Genomic DNA, 23,743 nt, shown 5'->3' with positions numbered 1-23,743 from the left:
ATATGGTACTGACTTGAAATAAACATGATTTGACCTGAAAATCAATATAATACCCATATGTATTGTAACTAAAACATGTCACCAAGTGCAAACGTGATTATCTTTCTCAATCTTTGGCGATATAGACATCACTTGTTAGTAGGATGAATTCAATCTGAGCTTTTCTTGCAACTTTTTGAAGGCTTTCTGCGAATTTCTGTGTATCCTTCACCGGCAACTTCCTCTCTAGACAATGACTGGATTTGGCCAGCAGGTGGCAGAGCAGAGCAGAGTGAGACTGCAGTGCAGATGGTGATCAGCCTCAGTCTGCTGCAGTGGCCCCTCATACCAGAGCCTCCACAACTGGTGCCTGAGCTCTGCGCACAGCATCAGAAACCTCCTCACGTCTCCATCCAACAGCTAAAGTTGGGTTTCAGTGAACTGATGGAACCCCTGATGTTATCACGGGTGATTTATGGGGGCCGTGTGGAGTTGGGGGTGAGTCACAACGGGGAGGGAAGGCGGTGGCAGGGATGAGATTGCGTGCCTCCAAAAAAACAAAAAAAAAAAAAAAAAAAGACAGGCAGAAAATAAATGAGGAGAGGGTGGTATGTATTGTAGATGGAGATACAGGGCAGGGATGAATGAAAAGATGATCAGAAAGGAAAGGTGACGTACAAGATGACTGACAGGATGCAAAAAATAAGTGTTTTCTCTCTGTCTGTCTATCTGCTTTCTATTGCACGTCCTTCAGCAGAAGAGACAGCTACAGCAGCAAGAACTGGAGGGCAGTGACAAAAATATGACAATCCATCTTTCCTCGTCTATTTCCTCCTGGTGCGAGCCAAACTCCTGTCTGGTGTAATGTGCATGTGTGTGTGTGTTTGTGTGTGCCAGCGGTGGAAAAAAACCCCATTGTGTCTCGCCTATGCTAATGTGACTGGGGAGTGTGGGAGCTGGGGAAGTAAGTTTTGTGGACAATCAGCTCGAGCTGCAGAACCCAATTTTAACTTCTGTTTCTTCTAAAGGACACAGAGGAATTCCTGTATTTGTTAAAAACACCGGTTGTGTTTCCCCCCACCACCACCCCTCTCCAAGCTGAAGATGAAAAAGCACACAGGGGCTCATGTTGCTATCAGTGTGAGTGGCGAACACAGCCTTACCTTGACACCTCGGATGATTAGCCAGGTCGGCCTCGCCTGGAAGAGAGCAGATAAAAATGAGAAGGAGGCGTTGGGATTACTGCTCGGCGGAGGTAAAGCACTGAGCTGTATATTATCCTTGGAGGGCGTTGTTGTTCTGTGAGTGTGTGCAGATGTAGGCTGGGTTTGTGAGTGGGAGAGCAGAGAGGGAATTGGGAGTATGTTTATGTTTCTTATTATCAAATATGTATTGGACAACAGGCAGCCTGCAACCTCACAGACACACACACACTCCTCTAGTCATTTACAGTATGTAAGTACGATCTCTAATGCTGCACAGGGGACACGCACAATGTCCACTTTATTGATCGGTCAGTCCATGTAACTGAGAGGATAATAACCAGGTGACATCACTGCTAAATTGTATCATATAACACATGATATCGATTGTATTCGCGGCAATATTTTACATGACCAACACACACGTACACTCCCCGAGGTGCAGTGTTTCAGTTATGAACTCCAAAGTTGAGCATCAAATTAACCTGATGAGATTTTGACCTTCATCTCCTGATTTTTGCTTTAAAATCCAATCGTCGGCTGATGAATCCGACCTCGCCTGGGAGGCTGGCGTTCAGGTGTCACTATATGCGCCACTGTGTGCCAGCTCGCATGTGTCTCTGCTGGCACTTAAACCAGAATAATTACCGGCTGCCACAGCACTGTGTCACCATGGCAACATTTCCTTCTACCCATCAGCGCTATTTATGGTGGTGGAGAGGAAAATAAAAAAATCCACAGAGATGTTTTGAAAGCAACTCATAGAGGACCATTATGCTGCAGGTGGTTTATGTTTTCAGGTATGTTGTTGATTTGCTTGTTCTTAGCTTCACTGTGTTCCTCGTCAGTTTAGTTTCTGCTGCTGTTTTCGAGGTGAAGAATAAACTGTCGGTCTCAATTCTTAAGCAAATGTGACTGAGGAATCCTTGAAGCGCTCCAATGATCGTGACAACTCCATCTGCTGAGCAAAATCTACTTAATAATGGAGCCCCTTTGCACTTAGACACTCTCTCTGAGGTTTCTGTGCAGGTCTCTCAAGGTGTGCTAGTCTGCAGACTCCCCTTTTTGGAGTTGGCGGCTATCGTGAAATAGGTTTTTGCAGTGAAAAAACATCCACAACCCTGTGTTCTTCACTATCACCACCTGAGCAAAGCCCTTCAGGTAGTCTGCTTTCGGGAATTAATGTCGAGGTGCACAAAGATGCTAGTTCAGGGTCTCCATATGTTAATATCCAGTCTAAACCAGCCCACTATGAACCTTAATATTAGCGCAATGTACTGGCTTCACCTTGGTCAACCTCCATGCACCTGCAAGGTTTAAGTTGCTCTGTATTTATTGTGTATCATAGTGACATTATTCCTTTATCCTTATATATTTTCATGTAAGTGTCTAAATGTATTTATTTGTGCATTTTTCATTGTCAAAATTATTACTGGCATACTTTGAATAGGCTAAAGTAAACTTTTTTTCCTCTCAGACTTTATTAAAAATAGATGATTAAAAGTGATCAGTAATTAGCAATATTGGCAGAAATGACACATTTTAGCGAGACATTTTTCATGTCTATCGCCCAGCCCTTCTTAATATTTTCATTTTGTGTGTATATACCTAGCTTGTTGCTTACTTTTGTAACAGATGCATGCTTTTGTGATTTATGTAAATTCCCAGCTCTACAATATTATGAATTACGTGAGAGACTTTTTTTTTTTTTTTGGTTCATCCAGAGTTCTTCCAGTTCTCCTTTGTTTACATTAGTAGTGAACCTGGTCCACTTGCAACATATGTCACAGACAGACCTTACGTACCACAAATTGTTAACGCATGCGCAACTCCCAGTGGGTGGTGACAGATGGTAAATCAACTATCTTTCTCCAGAATCACAGACTTCACTTGTACTTGTCAGGTCATGTGCTTCTTTTACTTTCATTTTTTGTAGGTGCACTGTCAGTGCCATGTTGAAAAAGCGACATGTCCCCCCAAAAGAGATTATTAATGTGTTTTATGTATGCATGGAAGTAACCAGTAGCCTGATTCTGACACACTGATGATTTATCACCAAATATCTTATTTGTAAGTTTTACAGTTTTACAGTAAGTGCAGCCATTTACTTGTAATTAATTAGCAACGTCTGTCAGATTATTCTTTGTCTTGCAGATGTAAAGTAGCAGTCACAAGCAACAAAACACCCAGTTTTGCTCTTAATGCCTTACTAGGTCTTAAAAAATGCTTGTGGTGGCTAATGCTAAGAAACTTATGCAACTTAACTTACATAAACTTGTGTGACTGACATCACTAAGTCAGTTCTTTGACCTTAAGACACTTCTCTATTTGTCCCAGAGTGACTCTATATTGTAGCAAGTAGCTGTTAAAGTACATTCCTCGCACTTGTTTCCAAGTCTCCAACTCTGCTCTGCTACTTTTTATGGCATTAAAACTCAATCTCAGCTTGTGCCATCTTTACTCGAATGGTATGAAGAACCTGTTTAGTACAAATGCAGATGCGGCTTTGGATAGTGTCGCCGACATATTTCCCTGCTGCGTCGCAAATATGTGTGGAATAAACCACCCAGTCTTTCATCTGAGGACACGCTTCAATCCTTAATGCTTTGTAAATATCATACATAAAAGCTCAGAGTATCTTTTTCAGTGTGGAAAGCTGCTCGCCGGCCACCGCTATGCGATTCAAGAAGCCAAGCCAAGCACTACAACCGGACTCTCTTGAGCTGTCATTCTCCGTCTCCCGCCGCTTTCAGGCTCTGATGAAAGAAAACAGAAGCCTTGGAAGGGAGACAATCAGTGTGGCTGTCTTCTGTCTTGTGCCATAGAAAATAACTGACTGGAAAAGTCACTTTAAAAAAAGGAATGTGTTTTGGGGATTCAAGGCAGGAATCCAAATTCTACCCTCAGGCAGCTGTACCCATAGAAACACACAGTGCTGAGACTAACCATAAGCCGCATCATGGCAGAACCTTCCATGTAAGAAACTAGAGGCATCTAATGTGAACCCTGCTGCTCTACAGGCAGAAACTCAACCTGAGTGTACAAGTCAGCCAAATGTGAGTATGTGTAGGAGTTTCATCTGTTGGACTAGCTGCAGGGAAGGAGAGGGGGAAAAAATTAACAGCCACGGGCAAATCGGTGCTTCAGAATCCATGGATGCTTTTATAGCTGTGCGACACCTCCTCTGTCTGCAGGGTCCTCAGGGTGCACGCAGACCGAGAAGGTTCACAGCTGGATGGCTGCTGACAAATGAGCCCCAGGAAGCTTCTCAAAGGAGAGCCAGAGGCATTTCCACAAAAATAAATAATACAGGTTTTAGGGGAGGAAAACTTTCTTCAAGGAGTCATGCTTACGTGGAGCTCTGCAGGAAGCCCAGAGTAACATTTCTCAAATTATACAAGAAGCTGGAGAAGAAAGTGATGACTGGTGTTTATTCCAAACAATGAGAATCTTTTCATGAGCATTTTTTTGTGCACCGTTTGGGGAAATGGACCGGGATTTAGCAGAGCATCCAAAAGCACTTCACTGTATAATTTTCTGTGATCCTTCTGGCCAGCAAAAATATGAAGACATACACTAAAACACAACAGCTTGTAGGAGGGACTTAGCACAAGCAAAAGACCCTCGTTCACCCCCACTGAAGCAGAAAACACAGCCTCCTCAAATAAGCCTCTTATAAAAAGCTATATGTTGATGTATCCTTTCAGTCACAACACATATTTACTCTAACATGCACTCCTGTCACACTTTTTAATGCACAAGTGGCCTATTTTTAGCCAGCTTTGCTCAGTTTTCATCATTGTCCCACCTCACAGTTGGTCATCATGAAAACAGAAAAACAATGAGCGCCATCAAACACACACTCCACTGACCATCTTGTGTCCTGACCGGAGGGCCATTTGGTGGGTGGGGGTGCCAGAGAATTGGGGGGGAGGGGAGAAGAAGGATGAGAAACTGCAGCCAAGAGAGGAGAGGATGGGAGATAAAGAGGGGGGAGGTGATGAAGATGTACAGAAAACATACAGAACCCGAAGAGAGTGGATTGAAAGAGGAGATAAAAGTGAAAAGATAAAAAAAAACAGTGAAGGAAACACAGAAAAGGCAGCAGAGAGGCTGATATAGTCATCGTGACACCCATCCTCAGGGAGGGTGGATGATATACAACTCCCCATAGACTGCAGTGCAAGAGGGACCGAGCTGTGAGACAATGCAGTTTAAGTCCCTACATGCAAACACAGAAAAATCTGCTAGCAAATAAAGGAACTTGAAAGTCATGAGTGTGTGTGTGAAGCCGGAGGGTTGAGACTTATTGTGTATCTAATCCAATTCAGCCCTCGCACAGTCTTCCCTAATCACTGTACACCTCTGCTGGTGCGTCTGCAAGAGCATAAAAACAGGTGCTTCAGATCAAGGGACACATCAGCGTTGCCATAGTAACGCCGGCCATCCTAAGGGGTTAATGGTTTTAGTATGAGAAATTGATCTATCCTCCCTAAATGAGGAAATTGAAACTGCATAATTTAGCGAGGCTCCCCCGTTTCTGCTCCCTCGTCTCATATTACAGATATGTGCGTCTCATCTTCATCCATACTCACGACTGCACTCCCCTCTTCCTCGCTCTCTTCTGCAATATACCGTAACTATATCTGCTGGCGGTAACATTTATAACCATCTCCCACTGGGGACATATAAGCGAAATATGAAGCACTTTCTCCGAGCAGATAAATGTTTTCTCTCCAAAGTTACTCACGATCTGAGGAGATTAAAAGAGATACAAGCGAGCGTCTTATCTTTCACTCTGAACATTTGCACGTTAGTTGTTGCTTTTTTAGTGTTCCAGCTGGCGAGAAGTGAACTACATCCATGCGGTTAGTGCACTTACTTCTGTTTTTACCCGTAGAATCTAATTTCAAGGATTCAGTTGTCAACGCTGCACAAACTCCAACATGTGTCTTATTTCTTCACCATAAATGACAAAAGCCCCTCTCTCCTCTAAGCCTTCAGTGACCTACCCTGACCTCGCAGAGACACAGCAGTCCACAGAGGCTTTGTACATATGTGCAGTTATTGTGTAAACACGTGTGCGCGTCTGTAAAAATCTGCCTCCCGTTAATGTCAAACCACCCCATGGGAAAAGCTACATTTCCTGTCTTAGTCTGCCAAGTTCTCGAGGACATCGATGACCCTGAAGGCCGCAGAAGCCTGCAGAGATTTGTCTCAGAAAACACAACTGAAGTAGAAACTACTGTGTTCAAACCGGATGAGCGTGAAGCTGGATCATACCTCTGGCAGTTTGCTTGATTTGCTCCTGAAAAACATGTTTTTGTGCACAGAGGATGTTTCAACTAAATGCTCACATGAAGCATGTAAATTACACTAATGTTGAGCATAGTTCACATCTTCCATCTGTCTTGGGCTTTTCCCTTCTTTCTCCCACTTTATAAACCCCCTTATTGTCTTTTTTTTTTTTTGCCAGCGCCCGAGGCAGCAGCTCCGCATTTAAATCATTAGGACTCCACTCCGTGAGCGTTCCTTCAATTAAGCTCAACAAAGTGTGTCTGTGGAGGCAGCAATGCACTCTACGGAAAGAATATTCACTCTCAGACACTTTAAACCTTTCAATTTCACTTCTACTTTTCTCTCTATCCTTCCCTTCTTTTGTCTGCATGAAAACAGTTCTCTCAGTTGGTTCCCTGTTGCATATGATGAATCTTTAGCTTTCAGTTCTTTGGTCTTTAAAAAGCGGAAGTGCATCTTCGTTGGCGAGAACTTCGCCCATCTGTCTGCAACAACTCCCAAAAACACTGCTGCTTTAACTGCCCTACGAATGACAAAGCAAAAGTTTTCAAGCGCAGCATTAACGGCTGTGTTTTGCCAATCTGCTACGCAAGCAAACATGGGTTAAATTGAAATTTAATGAAGCGAGCGCCCCACTTTTTCTCTTTTTTTTTGTTTTAGTCTCCATGTCCCAACAAAGCACTTCTATTCTTCTCGCTGGAAAAAAAAAGAATTCTGTCATTGTCTCAAATTGATTAGCTTTGCGACAGCGGTGCCACTCAGCTAATAATAAACTCCTAAAACAAAAGCGACTTTGGTAATTGTGCAGTCGAGCAATTTACGGTGATTAAACAAACCAGCCAGGCGTGTCATCCAAATATGTAAATTGAAGGCGCGGAGCATGGATAAAAAAAAAAAAGAAAGAAAGAAAAAAGACAGATTGTTGTAATGATTTCACCAATTGTCACTCACATTCTAAGTGACCTTCTCCGAAAACACCAACGGCAGCACAGAGAGGGGGGTTGAACTGTTGAACTCTGGGAATGTGAGGAGGAAGTGTGCCTGTCTGAGAGAGAGACACATCTTTCTCATCTTCGTAAAAAGAAAAAGCAAATATTACCAGCACTCATACAAACAGATGCACACAATCCCGATGAGGAAACAGCACATTTAATCAGCACCCGAGCCTTCGTGCATAGAAATTTCCCCATCATTGTCACCTTGAGATGAAGATTAGCATGAGAGTGAAAGAGGAGTAGATACAACCGCGTCATTATTCAGTGACATTGGCCTTTATGTGGTGAATAGCTGCCAAGATAAAGGGATTATCAGGGTGGATGGAATAGGGTGAAGGATGCTGTATGTGTGCACAGTTGTGGGTGAGAAATCCATTGAGGCAATTCATTGTGAGAGCTCCTAATGAGATGCAACAGATGCCTGCAGACGAACGATTTCGTTCCTGCAGCGGCAAGGCGACAACAGCCGCACACTTTCGCTGTCAAAAATGTATTAACAACCACCAGTTTAATTCTTGCTTCTTAGAATTACCACACCCCAACTGTTTTGAAGCTGAAGCTGAAGCTGCTGCTGCTGCTGCTCGGAAAAATTGCAGCGCAGCACTTCATTTATCTCGTCCTGTTACAGCAGCCTTTTTGGACAAAAGGCACAGGGCAAAAGGGGGAATTAAATGAGGTGTGTGTGTGTGTGTGTGTGTGTGTCTGTGTGTGAGAGAAGATGAGCGACTGAAATGGAAATGTGATCCATCTTTACAAGGCTGTAACCACAGCAGGGGTGGGTTTATTAGGTGACCCAGACGGGGCGACCGGTAGGGGGTGTGACCCTTTGAAACCTCTGTAACGTTCCTACAACACATTGCTGCTGTGCTTAAGGAGAAAGCGAGGTTTCCTAATGTGTGCATTTTGTTGAGGAGGGAGGAAAATGTGGAGGAGGAGAATGAGTCTGAGGCGGCTTCTGACCTTTTAGCGCGAGCCATTTTTCACACATACTTCTACTCGATGGGATTTTTAATCTGGTTCAATCTATTGGCGTCTTCTCTTCTTTGTCTCTCTTCCAGTTTCGGCCCTCAACCTTTCTCTTCACCTTTCCGTCGCCAAACCAGACCATCACATATTCAACACGTCTGCCGGCCCCATAAATATATGGTAAAATATGGAAGCCTGCAGGGACTCAAAGGGCACATCTACAATCAGAAACAGCAGCTGGGGGTGGGGTGGACAGTTGGTGGGGGGGAGAATTTTGAAGCTAAACATACATGGCAACCTCTGTAAGACAGAAGAGGGGGGTTAGGATGCTGCAAGACGTGGCAACCCCTCTTCCCGTTTTCTGGTTAAATCCAACCTGTGCACGCCTGAGCAACTCCGGGAGATTGCACAAGACAGATACACTTCTGTCTTCACCTTTTCCATTTCATTTCTCATTTCACAAGCCGAAGATTATTCCGTGTTTCCTGGAGGTAAGTACAGTAGAGGGGGTATTCAGCGGAGGAGGGGGGAACTCCAGGGCAGAGAGGAGGAATCGAAACCAACAGCAGATTTGGAGAGAATGTGCACAAAATTGGGTTTTAGTTTCTATTTTAGAGGAATAGTTTGGCTTTTTCAGGAATTATACTACTAGTATGTGCCCACAACATGTAGCTTAGCTTAGCATTACGTCTGAAAACAGGTCCAAAGAGATATTAGCACCACACCAATGAAGAAATTAGATTGTTTTCGTGCGATTTGAACAAAAACTGAACTGTAAAAACATTGTAGTTGTGGTCTTTTTTGCACTTCCTGGAGTCTGGCCTTCACATAAAACTGCTTGTCATTATCATGCAGCACATTTTCATACTTTTTTTTTGTTTTGAATAAACAAATGTGATGCCCCCTGCCTTGTTCCTGTAGGTTTCTCATCTGACTATGCTTTAGGTGACTAGTGGATGTGGCACGAATCATCTGAGGGTCCAGTGGTCCCAGTCTATAAAGCATTTGCTGCTCTTTCTTTAAGTCTCTGTGCTGTTTTAGTTTTCCTTTCCTGTTCTTTTTGTATCTCTACTTGCCTACACGACTGATTCTACTGACCTGAGTTCTGTTGAAATGCTCTCAGTTTGTTTAAAGATCCCCTCCAGTGAAAATCTTTTTTTTTTTTACCTTGTCAACATGTCCATATGGTGTTTTTTTACATGCTGGAAGATATATAATCGGAGCGAAATAAGCAGTCAAGGCCACAGCTGAGCTTTTTTACTCGGGAGCTGCAGTGAACTGATGACATTTCCTGTGCAACAAAACTAAGAAACCAATCTATGTACTTGCAGGTTGGAGCTTTCTGTATCATTCTTCTTCATTATTACGCCTTGTCATTGTGTGGTGTAGAGTAGTTTTACAGTGTCTGAACAGAGTCGTGGGTGGGTGTAGATGGAGGCTGGGACTTCAGAGGTTCACACATTCTAAAGGAAACAACAGTCTACAGTTACATCTAGTGAACCTTTATCCTATGCATCCTATTCCATTAACCCCATTGTACTCACTTTTTACCGCAATATAAAGTCCAGCACCTCTATGGAAGCAGCACAACCTTGACGAGAAGTACAGAGAAGTAAAACACGTCCTCCGTCTTTTACAAAAGGGTGATAATGACATAAATAAAAAAGATGATTTCCTTTTATTTTTCATTTAACAAAAGTTGAAACAACATGTACAACACTTTTCCAAGTGGCCACTGGTGTTACAAACACTGGAAAAAAATAAAGATGACACTACATACTATAGATATTTTACAATTTACATTTTTAATATGTCTCTTATCTGCTCTGTGTAAACACTGCCTACGGAGTTTTGTTGAAGCAAATGGTTTATTTTTGGCATTTTATTTTAAATAAGACATGTTGAATAAATAACTTCGATAATTTTACAATTAGCTTAGATTTGATTGACTTTAGTGACTGAACTGCACGTAACAGGTGAGTAGTTCAAGGACCATTAGAAACTCTGTTTTGACACTTTATTGTTGAAAAAAAATGCAGTTATTTTGGTGAGTTTTTAAAGATAACATTCCTTTCAAACCTGTTGGCAGGTTTGGGGGTACTGAGGGTTAATGGTTGTCTTTGTCTGACTGTTAAAAACTGTGAATTTCCCTCCTTTGTCATGGCCTCATGAGCCAGAAGCAAACAAGATTTAAGTTGTTAGGTATTAAGAAGGACTAGTTCTGTTATCTCCAGAGCTGAACTAGCTGTTGCCCCTCAGTTTCCAGCCTTTGTGCTAAGCTAAGCTAACAGGCTGCAAGATCATATCTAGGATATGGAAATTAGGATGGTATCGATGTTCTCATCTAATGCTGGAAAAGAAAGTAAATAAGCACATTACTCAAAATGTCAAATTACTCCTCTAAGCATTGCAGCTACCAGCCGTTAAGCTGGTTGACCTACTACTTACCACTAGCTGTGTACCGACACATAATTATTCATTGTAGATGTCTCTTTACAAGCACAACTGAAGCCAAAAACTGCATAATCACACAGTTGAACCTCCTTCACACCTCCTGCTACATTCAACAGCTTCATGAACTGGAGGGCCAAATCATGTATAATAAATATACAACATGGGAGGATATTTATTTACAAAGCGGTGGTGGCTGCCACAGCCCTTCTCAAATCAGTTAATGGGGGCGGCTCAGTGTGTCCCGAGGGAGAGCTGGAAACCAAATGAACCAACCGAATGTGCATCAGAGCAGTAAACAGAATGCCTGCTGGTGGCGGAAAATCTGCTGTCAGTCACACACACATGTAGACGATTATTCATCAACACGCACGCACACGTGCACACTTGGGAATTTGGACGCAGGAAAATGGACACACAAGAGTCACCCGAATGGAGACGAACCAATTAGTAAGCGACAGACACTAGCGTGGCAGAGAGAGGCGGAGGGAGGGAGAAGGAGCGAGAGATTCGAAAGAATACATTAAAGCACTCGGCGTGAGGGAAAATGCGACCGAGGCACCTTCACACTCCGACACTTTCAAGGAAGCTGAGGTGGCCGGTGGCAAATCCGTTCAGACACAGTGGGTGGATAACGTGGCGAGATGTGTGGAGAGAGTGACACTCGCTGATATTATTCACACACTGACACAGACGCACTGAGAGGGAAGACAGGCAGACTTTCAGAAAGTGGAAAATAGTGGCGAGAGGTCAGGAAATACACGGGTTGTTCTGAGAGGCAATTACAAATGACATATTCTGTCATTTCATGTGTCATTTGTTGGTTTATTTACTCACTTTACTCAGTTTTTTCCTGTGAATATGTATCACTGTGCACTACACTCTCCTCCAGAGTGCCTCTTTACAATCAAGAGTCATTACATTGCAGCATTTTTAAATCACCTCTCAATGCTCCTGACCACCGGCTCATATTAGGCCATTAGCAGAGGCCCGGACACTTAACACACTCCACTGCTCTGATGCCACCAGGGTGATTTTTTCTCCCTTTCCTGTTGATATCACCCCGGGTGAAACATGCAATGTAACACATGACATAATATTATGGCGATAATGATTTGTCTTTACGAGATGCTTACCTAAGAGCTTCCTGATCGTTTATCAGCCACATATCATTTATTGTGATACGGGCCATGAGGGCAGCCCGGATGTTAGATCACAAAGATTTCTCAAAGGAGGAAGTCGGTTAAAGGACAGCCCGAGTAAAGTGAGCAACCTCTAGTCTTTGGAGCATGTCAACTTCCCTATCAACAAAACCGAAATACTGCCAAAAACAATATTTAAGAGAGCATGTGATTCCGCCTTCTGAAGATTAAGAGATAGAGAGAGAAAAAAGGCGACCAGTGAACCATCAGCTGACACAGCAAGGAGCATAAAATCGTCTCTTGAGGAGGAATTAACAGCGTGAACAGGGCCAGAGAAGAGATTGCAGATTTTGCCCCTAAGCTGCTCGAGTACAAAAATGACATTCGCAAATCCTCTCACTTCGTACAACAAATTTGTTGTGCGAGGCTTCCTAGAAATCTGAGCTGGAGGACTTGGTTTGGGAAGAGGCAAACTTTAATTCCAAAATACACGAAGGGAAAAGAACACAAGATGACACGAGGCATTAAGGGTGGCCTGGAGTGAATCATGTGATGATCATATGATGATGTTTTGGGGCGGAATCACAATATGAATCACAACTGTTCCCACAGATTTAGTAGCCTTAATGCAAAGCCCATCACTTGAACTCACAAATATCTGCATCCTGTTTTTGAGGATGTTATTGTGGAAGTCTGGATCTCGACAGTGCAGAACAAGTAGCTCTGGCCTGTCCAATCCTGTGTTTCTCTACCTGCAGGCTAGCTGGGTGGCTATTATGACTTCAGGTGCCTCGTCAGTGACTCTCAAACTCACTCAAACTCCGCTGACATGGTTGTGCGGGAGTCTACTAGAGGGCCACTCCAACTAGAACCTGCCGGTTCACGTGTCGCTAAATGAAGCTCTCAGAGGATGCAAAACTGAACAAGAAGCCAGAAAATCTGCCTAAAATGAGATAACTGACTGCTGTCACTGAACGTGAATGACATCGAGGATCACTACAGCAACAGCATCCAGTCCATAAATACAGCAACACATGATAGAAGTGCAGGGTTAGCTGGTTGGCATATAAACAGCACTCTTTCTGATACAATCTGTATGATTCCTCTGAAAGCAGATGCCAAATTAAGTTTATGCGGCAGTGTGTGCCGGTCCAAGAAGAGCTGCCAAATACGTTCCACAGAAAAGTCTAAAAATATCCTAAACACAAGTGCGCACACACACAATACGCAGCGTCCCGGGCAGGACAGCGAGGGAACAGAGGGTAGAGAAAGGAATTCCCGTGAGGAATCAGTGGAATGTAAACAGGCCACACACACACTTTCAAAATACTTGATCAGAGGCCGTGAGACGAGGGCCTCATCTGGAAAAAGATGCCCAAGAGAACAGTGCAGTTTGTTGGGACTGTCCTCTTGGTTTACCCCTTCTGTCCACACGCTGTCCTCCAAAGAGCCCCAAGAGAGGCTGCAGGAATGCTGGGAAATCTGTCAACTTTCAACCTTTTTTACTGTACTAAACATCCTGTGTGCAAAATCTTGTAGGATTATGGGTAAAATGAGGCAGCTGTTTTTCGCCATGTATGTAACATGCAGCCGGGAAATTTTATAGAAACATTTTGAGCATTCTAACATTCCTCATTTAGTCCTTTTGATGGCTGAGACAGGGACATTAGTCCTTCACATTATTCACACAAAAAACTCTTTCTACAAGTGTCTTTTTGTATGTCTGACAAATCCAGTGGGAGTCCATATGTCTACGATGCACTTCAGTCGCTTTTAGGCAACCATAATCAGATACACTTACAGCAGAGTTGAAATTTTAATGGTAGTGCAGTGATCACTGGTGGAACTCTTTAAGACTTACAGCCCTCTGAATCAGAAAGTTGGAAAGGTTTTCTTTAAAAACAGTGCCAAAATTACACTATTTATCAGCCAGAAATTGTGAAAGAAGTAGGAGTCATCTGATTTAGGATGGTCCTTGAACTACTCGCCTGTAATGTGCTGCTCTGTTGGAGAAATTACCCACACTGAAGCTAAAAAATCATAATATTTCATCAAATTGCTATTTAAAAATTCCTTAAAAATAAATCGTTTGCACTATTGAGATTATCCTTGGCGTAGTATGTAGAGCCACTTTTTTTCTAGTATTGGTAACAAAAAACGAAAAATGTGGTCCATGCTGAGTGCAGGTTTTTCTAATAGTTGTAAAATATGTAATCAAAGAAATTCAACTTAGACCGTTTTAGAATTTTTCAAACCATAACTGCTGCCCAGAAGATATTTTTGAGTTCTCTCTCCTTGTAGTCATGGTTGTGATGTTTCCATAAAGGTGCAGGACTTAACTTTGCAGTGAAAAATGAGCCCACAGTGAGTAAAAATGTAACAGGAGCAAAAAGACGCCCAGAAGCTACCACTGAGGGTTGCTAATGGCACCAAGTTGCCAGACCCCTGCTGGCTTTAACACTTTCTCAGCCATATGCCGCCATTGTTGTGTTATTAGGCCTATGTCCCACATAACCACCTGCTCTAGAAATGACTTTCTGGGTCGCCAAGGGATTACTGTGGGCCTAACCGCTGCAGCTCACAGTCCTGGGGGCCACAAATGGGTCAAACGCTGCTGCACTTCCAAACCAGCACAAAACATTAAAACATGCAACTCTGAAAGCTGATTCCTCTGAGATCAAGTGGTCCACAAGGGGGCTCTTTGCAATTAATTAGTAGGAACAAGTCTAGACAAGGAGAAAGCAAACAGCAGCTAATTTCCTGTGTTTTGACTTGTCCCAGTGGTTTACACTTGCTGCTTAGCTTAGCAGAGTTAGCGACGTGCGGCTACCACAGTTATTGTTCCGCTCGCAGGCCTCTCATAAACAGCTGGCTGCATGTTATTGTGGCTAAACCAGGCACCAACCACTTCAAAACGGCGTTTGAAGATATTTGCCTTTTAAAGGGTGGATTCCCCGTCGTTTAAAGTCACAGATTCTTACTTTAGCAGGAAGAGAAACTGTGTTCATTTCAGCCTTTCAAGTACTTTTATAGATTGTTTTGTCTGCAAAACTGGCCACAGAGATGCTGACACATTTGTTTAGAAAAACCTCAAGTGCAAGGAAAAAGAAAATCTACAGAAGATCGCATAGTTTTTTTGTGTGATATCATGCAGAAAAAGTGTATTATTAACTTTCAGTCACTTTAAGGTGGGAAATGAAGAATCCCTTATGAATCTATGCTGTATGAGGTGTTAGTCTAAAAGCCTCTTCCTCATTGATTCCTTTATATCACTAATTAAAAGGAGACCAGAGAGACAGTCCATATGATGAAACAATACACTCTCAGTGGTGATAAAGGGCCTCACTGCATGGTCATAATGGCCCATTAAATTAGCCAGACTGCATTAGCGGAAGAAAAAGTGTCCAGCTGAGAGGGTCCTTTCATGTGAGGCTCTGTAACGGTAAAAGAAGTTCAGAACAGATGTTTGGAGGGGTTCCAAAAAGCTGCCACCCTCTGTTCAAAGATTTCACCAGGAAATGAAAGTGATGGAGTGGAGGGGAAGTAGAAGAAGGCATGAACTGACTGCTGAGGCACAACAAACCGCCGAAACACTCAATCCAAGGCCCCCGAGGAAGAATCTGGATACCTTTAAGAAGCTGTAGAAACTATTTACCTGAAATCTCTGGCTCATGTTTTACACACAACTTGGCAGACAAACTTATGATTCACCTCACAGTCAAACCCTATGAATAATTGATCAGCGCGTCGGGCTGTTGGTCCATATGATGAGTCAGTAATGAGCTCCACAGTCTCATCCTGAGATTTGTTGAGTGGAGCATCACCACAGTTTCCAGAGGGAGGGATATAGATTTTATTGATTTGAAAGGTAGGAGTCGCAGCAGAGACAGGATGTCGTCGGCTGGTGTGCAAAAGTGTGATATGTGGCATATGCTACAACCTTGACTCAAACCCGCAAAACATATGGGATTCATTAGGCCACTGACCCATAGAGGGAACATGCTGACGGTGCACTCAGGCTTACGGCTTTACAGAACCTGAGCGCGGCTTTGTGGTTGTAAGTTGACAGGAAGATCGGTTTGAAGACCTCAACAGGGAGCAATTTTGACAGCTGATTTGCCGTTCAAGTATTATTTTCAGAATTCACTAGTTGCAGCTGCTCAAGGGTAGATTTGTGCCGTCTTTCATCGTCTTCTACAATAATAAACTGAACAAAGAGAAACAAAGAGAATGAAGAAATCACCTCAGAGTTTGGAAAATTACACAAACAATGAATCACTTAATTGATAAAATAACTGTCAGATGATGTTTGTGAATCATTTAAGAGGTTTATTATATGACACCCGGATCAATATATCAATTAAATAAGCTAATTGATGGAAGGATCTACTTTTCTATGATATATTTTATCAGCGTATATTATGCAAAATTACCAAAATTTGTAGTTTTAAAGCATCTTTTTCTGTTTTTGAAGACATCTGGAAGGACCTTGCATGGACTAAATTATTGATTAAAGTTAACAGAAAAAATATCAATCAATAATTAATGAAATAATTCAATTAGTAACAAATGTTTAAACAACAGCGACGTATATCAAAATCCAGGTTGCACACTGAAATCGAACTTTTGAGCCAAATAGAATGCTTTAGTTTCTCTGAAATAACTGTCAGTTAATGTTTGTGAATAATTTAAGAGAATCATTACATTACACCCGGATCAATAAATCTTTAGATTAATGATTAATCCATTAAAAAACCTAACTGCTGTAAGGATCTCCTTTTCCATGCAAAATTTTATCAGCATATATTATGTGAAATCACCATTTAAAGACAAAATTTGGAGTTTTAAAGCCTCTTTTCATGTTTTTGAAGACATCTGGCAGGATCCTCCATGGACTAAATTATTGATTAAAGTTAACAAAAAAAAATCAATCGATAATTAATGAAATAATTCAATTAGTAACAAACATTTAAACAGCAGCGACGTCTATCAAAATCCAGGTTGCACACTGAAATTGAATTTTTGAGCCAAACAGAATGCTTTAATTTCTCTAAGGGTTGTCTGGCTGTTCCTCCTGAGCCGTGAATAAATCGTGTCTTGATGCCATCAAGTAACAGCAGCCTGACGTCCCCACATACGTGTGTGCGAGTGTGTGTGCTGCACGACAAACACCCAGGGATCAAGGAAAGCTTGTTAACATCCCCTTCTGATGTTCCGAGGTGGAACACCCCTCGTCGGGTCTTGTTATCGCTCGGTGGGCCGCCTCGCATCCAAAAGCGGCGTGTCCCCCAATAACAGGCTGTAGAAATGACAACCGCGGCCTCAGAGGCACTCGACGATGCTCCCGAGGATACAAAGCATCCTTGAAGTGTGGTGTAAGAGCGCATGAGAGATGACACGTCGTCGCAGAGAAGAAACACAAGCACGCACATGCTTTCACAGACACATTCCACTCCCAGACGACTGGCTGGCTTTGTGGGAGTGTGTCTGGGATGTTTGTGTTATTGTGTGAGTGCAGGTTTGGCCCTACGACAAGTTGATGCAACATGTCACAATCTCCAATTACGCTGAGGTGTCACTGAGCCTGAAAATGTATGATTGTGAGACTTAGAAATCGCTGCTAATCTCTACGATAGCATTAAAATAATCCTATAATAACCATGTAGCAATAATATAATTATTACCGGCTATAAACCTGTGTTCACACTTGATACATTCCCATTGAATTGACTGTCATTTAAACCCAGGCTGTTTAAGGGAACACTATCTGATAGGTTTATCTTAAGTAAATAATCTATAAGCCCTTTCGTCACTTCTCTTTGAAGGGTGTAGCAGAGGAATGGCTCCAGAAAACTGTTTCAAATCACTGTCACAAATACCTCCGCTGCACAGCGACATTAATAGGGAGGCTTATATACAGGCTTTGTGTCACGGCTTACATTTGTTTGCACAGGTAGACTGTGACTAAAGTGGCACCAGCTGCTATGGATGCCACAGCGGCGACTCACTGGCAGCGACAGAGCAATGGACACACAGAAACACACACGGACACACAATCTAGAGGGAAAGTTGTGTGTATGGTCCTCCCGCTCATTCGTCGTAATTCTCCCATAATCCTTTACGCTGCGAAATGACACAGCTGCCAGACATATCCTCTTTGCTGGCGCCTCAAACCTCCACTCCTTCCTCTCTCTCTCTCTCTCTCTCTCACACACACACACACACACACACACACACACACACACACACACACACACACACACACATATATACACACATGTGCTCTACAAACACATCTTCAAACGTCCATCCATTGCAGTGCATCACCAGCACTGCTTAAGCACTCTGTAGTAATAATAAATGACACAGTCTGTTAAAAAGGGACTCATCATCTACAGCGACTGAACGCATCCATCACCATGACAACAACTCCACAACTGGAAACAAACAGGATTTCCCCTCATCATGCAGGATTCCTCATCGACCAGTTGTGAAAGAATAATTATGACTGCATGAGTTTGGGGCTGAAGGAGGATGATGAAACGCGAGCACGCTTCCTGTTTGCGAGGGCAGAACACACCCTGGTTATGAATTTGAGCTCAAACACGTGAACTTTCCTTCCTGATTCCCAAATTATTTTAGACCGAAGCATCTGCACAAACCCAGTTGGAGCCTTTTTGAGCAGCACCTTGTACAGAAGTCAATTTTAGTAAACGGATGGGGGTAAACGGGAGGAAACCGAGATATGGATCATCCACATGTCTGGTTGGCACTTTGGTGATGCCAGTCTGTCCATGCGTCCCCTAGCAACCCTGTTACCCGGGGCGACAGGGCCCTGACAGCGAACAGACAGAGTAGGACACAGTGGTTCTTCATTTTCTCATTGCCAAGAGGCTGTTAATGCAAACCTTTCAGATCTGTAAACACAGATTCACCCTCATATAAACACTTTGTATGAAAAGTCAATACAAATGCATAGAATGACACCTTGTACACAGTCATAACTGAAACATAAACACACAATCTGTGCTGTTGTTAAAGAGACAGAAAGTTAATATACTACAAAACACAAAAACAGAAATAAACGATCCTTGTAATTCATTACCAACACAAAACAGTGTTTGGGATCAGTGAGAAATAAGTTGATTAAATACAACCAACAAACACTACTTCCACTACCAACACTCTGTAAAAACTCCGACTGACTGTGTACCATCCAGTAACCACACCCTCATATTTACACAGAGCTCCATAAAGTAGACTGACACCAGTGTACAATACTGTCTCGGGCTCAGCGGCACCGTGATCTGCCTCCTTGCAAATTCTTGTTGATTGAATTTGTGCACGCTCGGCTGACGACGTCAAGTTCGTGAAGCACGAGCGGGATAACTCCACTAAAATAGATGAGCCGGCTATATGCTCACTTCCAGCCCTCAGCGGATGCGAGATGACAGCACAGAAACAAGTGCTGAGGAAAAAAATGCTTGGCAGCACACATCGCAATAAATGTGATGTGAAATTTCTGGAACACTGTGTGTATTGTTGGGGGAGCTCAGCAGGGTTTATTGACAGAATATAGGAAAGCACAATCCTCATTACATCCTCAACGGCTACACAGACAGAACAGTTAGATGGGAGTGTCGTCTGTCTGTCTGGAGATTGTGTGGCTTATGGTGACTATTATGGCATTAAGTCTGAAAGTATTGTGTGTAACAAGCAATGCGGAGTCATTAGCTGTGTTGCTTTCACTGTACAGCATGCTTAATGAGAGGGCATGGCCACGCTGTCTCAGTGATTAGTTACTGTGGAGGCTGAGGGCCAGCAACGATTTCTCCCTGTGTGGATGTGGGCTTTGTACGTTTGTATATTTGCAGGGAAGTAGGTTCAGATAACTGAGATATGCAGACAAAGACACAAAAATCTCAATTTGAAGTCCACTACTGGGTCACTTTCGTGTAAATGGAACACGAACCACCTCCTCCATTCCTTTAAATCATGTTAAATGTTAAAAAGCAGAAACGCACTGAAGCCAGAGTCAGAGTTCTGTGTTTAAAAACCAAACCCTGCCAGCAGCTTTGTAATTTTATGAGGCATTGTGTGGCTGAGAAGAGCCTAAAATAACCCTCATAACACAGTTGAAATGAAGTTAATCCCCCCCCAGCTTCATTTTTTTACTCTGAGTCAGGCTTTTAATTTTAATGACCGGGTGTGTGTTTATTGCCACCAGTCCATTCATCTATACATATATGTGGTGTCAGGAATGGGAGAGGGAAAGCTGACAAACAATACTGTAGAAATCCCCCCCATCCTTTACTGCTCCAGCACTGCAGCAGCCACTGCAGCTCTTTAACAAACACAAACTGAAAAGCTATTTACTGTGAGAGAAAAAAAAAACCCAGGAATCGTCAGAAAGTAGCTCACTGCTACCGACAGCCAGAGAGAAAACATCTCTGTGAACATTTATTTAAATCAGAGCAGCAATGCAGTGGCAGACTACAATGATATGCAGCAAATATAGAAACACTTATTAACAGCTGTAGGCACAGATTCATAACCGGCTTAACCCCATTAATAACCTTTTTGGCCAAAGAAAGACCACTATTTAGTACCTTTTAGTGCATGTACGACTAGTGCGGATTAACTTTTCCGAGGAAAACAAATGAGAAACCATTTTGATAACAACATACAGTCACTATTCAAGCAAAAATGCTAAACTTTTAACTGGTTCCTGCTTCTCAACTAGAGCACAGAACAGGCAGCCGAGCTGAGAAAGATGACCAATGCTTGTGGGGATCTAGGAAAAAAAATGTCCTGTCATGTTTGGGATTATTTTAGAGTCAGATCCAGTGATAGACACAAAGTTGTATGCACTAAATTGTGGTAACAAATCAAAGCAATAAAGCCAGTTCATGGTTTCTAGATTCCTGTGGGTAGACTTTAAATGGGAACAGCAGAACCTGCAGTCGGTTACATTCATACTACATTCTTTAGGGTATGCGTCACTTTGCTATACAGATGGTTGCATTGCCTGCCAAGTACAACACAGAAAAAAAACACACGAGGTTCTGGTGGATGATTTTGAAAGCCTGGTTGCAATTTTCAACTTTTCACACATATACCATCTAGTCAAGCTCGGAGTTTGTTGCCTTCCCATCCCAAGCACAGTGGAGACAAATACCACAGGATTTCTGGAGATTTTAGAGCCATCAACGGAAAGCATGTACAAATTAAAGCACCTCCAAAGTCTTGCAGCGATAACTTCAAATACAACTGTTCTAATGAGTTCTAAAGGTGGGGGTGGGGGTGGTGGTGATGTCTGCAGAGATTTCTACTCACAGACTTGGGAAGATGATGAAATTTACATCACATGGACCCCTGTAGACACGGAAAGCATGAATCAGCCTTGATTGTCCAGGGCGTTTCACAGATACATCTGCATTTGTGCTTCAAGTGCAGCATCTGAACAAACATTGACTAGAAACGACTGAAACCCCAAAGCTATCCCAGTGAAAACTTGGGAAGGTATTGAGGTAGAAACAAACAGATGTCACCCAAGTATAAACCAAAATATCAGACTAAATCACATTTTGGTCTGATGATGATGATGCCAGAAAAGTCGCAAAGGTTTAACATTTCTTCCTGCAAGGGAATTTGAATGTTCAAATTCAATTCAGCCAACAGTTTTTAAGATATTGTGCCATGCATGTCAATCTCACTATGGTGTTAGAAGCAAAGTCAGAGAGAGAATCATCCAAGTCAATAGAATCACTTTTGGGAAACGTGAATATCTGAGCAAAATCTAATGGCAATCCATCCAGTAATTGTTCAGATATTTCAAGATATTTAAGTGTTTTCATTTAAAGAGACAAGCTCATCCACTCATCTTCACGCTGAAGGAATTCCCAACTCATTCACTTGCAGACATTTCAATGATGCTTGAAGATCTTTCAGATGCTCTAAATTTTTTCCAAACTATAACAGATCAGTGTCTCACTTTAGGATTAGGAGAATTAGCAACAAGGACAGCATTGGACTGGAAAATTTTGCATCTGAGTGCTTGGAATTTCTAAGTTCTGTTATGTCTGGCAAACCAGCATTAAGAAGGTCTGATTACAACTTGAATTTCCTGCTGTCACATCCCAGTCTGTCTGAGAGTTGCCATTGGCTCGTATCCTCAGCTCCATCCTTCCATGTCTGAATTCCTCTGGATCCACAACACTCGACTGACTGGAACTTTGAATGAATTACATCCAAAGCTAAAGCACAGCCTTTACTAAATATCAATTGTTCACAGTTGTGTTCTCGAAGGGATTCTTCATGTTTGATTTCTGTTCCACGTCTCCCCTTTATACAAAAGCGTTGATCCTAACAGAAAAAGTGCCTCTCAGAGAGTTTCAGCTCTGCATTAGAAATTGGTTGTCATTCCCAACCTTCCTCCCTAAACTCAACTTGAAAGAAGACAGTGGAAAGAACTTCTCTTCATGTCACTACCCAGGATTCACCTTTTCTTGTCCTTTCCTCTCCCATTTTCCACTTTCCTTCTTCTCTTTTCATCTTCACCCCTCCCTTCTCAGCCCCCATTTTCTTGAACTTTCCTCTCCTCCCATCGTTTCCTCTCCCATTTTTTTCCCTCTAACCTCCTCTGTCCCTTAGTGTTTGTGGGGAGCTAAAGGGGCCTGGCTCCAGTTCAAAACCTTTTTTTTTTTTTTTTAAATGTTGCTGTTCGGTGCAGCTCAGCAGAGCACCCTGCTGTGGCGGGTCTCCTCATTCCTCTCCAGCTCAGATCCGTTCCTCGCTGGCACTCAGATCGCTTCCTTTAACCAGAAGCTGGAAGGTAAACCACTTTCATCTCCCCCACTCCTCCTCCTTCTTCTTTTTCTTCCTCTTGTCAAAACTCCCACTCCCACCGTCTGAAGAAAAAGGTGTAGTTTCCGCAAAGCAACTTGAGCGTTTACGCTTTGTTGGCATTTTTCAAACACACTACTCCCTAGGCCACGCGTGTACTCCTCAGAACCTCACTGATGTGTGGAGGAAAAAAGAAGTTTATACAAGTAGAAGAGAAGCATTTTGACGAAGCTGAGTGAAAATGTGGCAGTCAGGGTTCTAATGTGGCACATAAGCATTAGTGCTTTCTAGAAGGCCTTTCTCATTGCTTTCTGCAACTTTTTTTGGATGTGCACTTACTTAGGTTCATTATCTCATAAATTTATCAAGTAATCATTTGGTCTGTACAAATCCCCAGGTTTGACAGCTGAAGGGTTTAGCATTATAACAGTACGTTCAGTATTGCTATCACATTTCTAGCACAGATATCGTATTTTTGCAACCAAAATGACACTTTTTGGAATCCTACTTTTAACGTACACTATCAGTCAAAAGTTTGGACACACCTTCTCAATGGTTTTCATTTCATTTTCATTTCATTTAATTATTTTCTACATTGTAGATTAATACTGAAGATACCAAAACTATAAAAGAATACATATGGAATTATGTTGTAAACAAAAACGTGTTCATCTTCAGTATAAATCTACAATGTAGAAAATAATACAAATAGATAAAAAAACACTGAATGAGAAGGTGTGTCCAGACTCTTGACTGGTAGTACTGTAAGACCAGCGGATGTAAAACTCAGCATTTTTCTGATTATCGGTCTCCTTATTTTATTCTGCCAATTGCATTCCCTCTGCTCTTAAATGACGTCCCGCCC

General features: G+C 42.4%; 1 protein-coding gene across 5 annotated transcripts in view; it reads right to left on the bottom strand.

The window, feature by feature from the left end:
* pag1 (phosphoprotein membrane anchor with glycosphingolipid microdomains 1) overlaps positions 1-23,743 on the bottom strand; it is a 60,474-nt gene that overhangs the window by 22,085 nt on the left and 14,646 nt on the right. For 2 of the 5 annotated variants that reach the window (XM_055017933.1, XM_023268790.3), the window contains one exon: positions 1,143-1,178. The exons of 1 other annotated variant lie outside the window; for it this stretch is intronic. The gene's annotated coding sequence lies outside the window, so the exon portion shown is untranslated. Of the gene's footprint in view, positions 1-1,142; positions 1,179-7,430; positions 7,525-21,369; positions 21,409-23,743 lie in introns of those variants that run through there. 2 more of the 5 variants (XM_055017935.1, XM_055017936.1) reach the window with 2 other exon arrangements.

Source organism: Amphiprion ocellaris, chromosome 15, assembly GCF_022539595.1.
Source record: "Amphiprion ocellaris isolate individual 3 ecotype Okinawa chromosome 15, ASM2253959v1, whole genome shotgun sequence".
NCBI classification, from domain to species: Eukaryota; Metazoa; Chordata; class Actinopteri; family Pomacentridae; genus Amphiprion; species Amphiprion ocellaris.
This window is presented reverse-complemented; position numbering and strand designations above follow the sequence as displayed.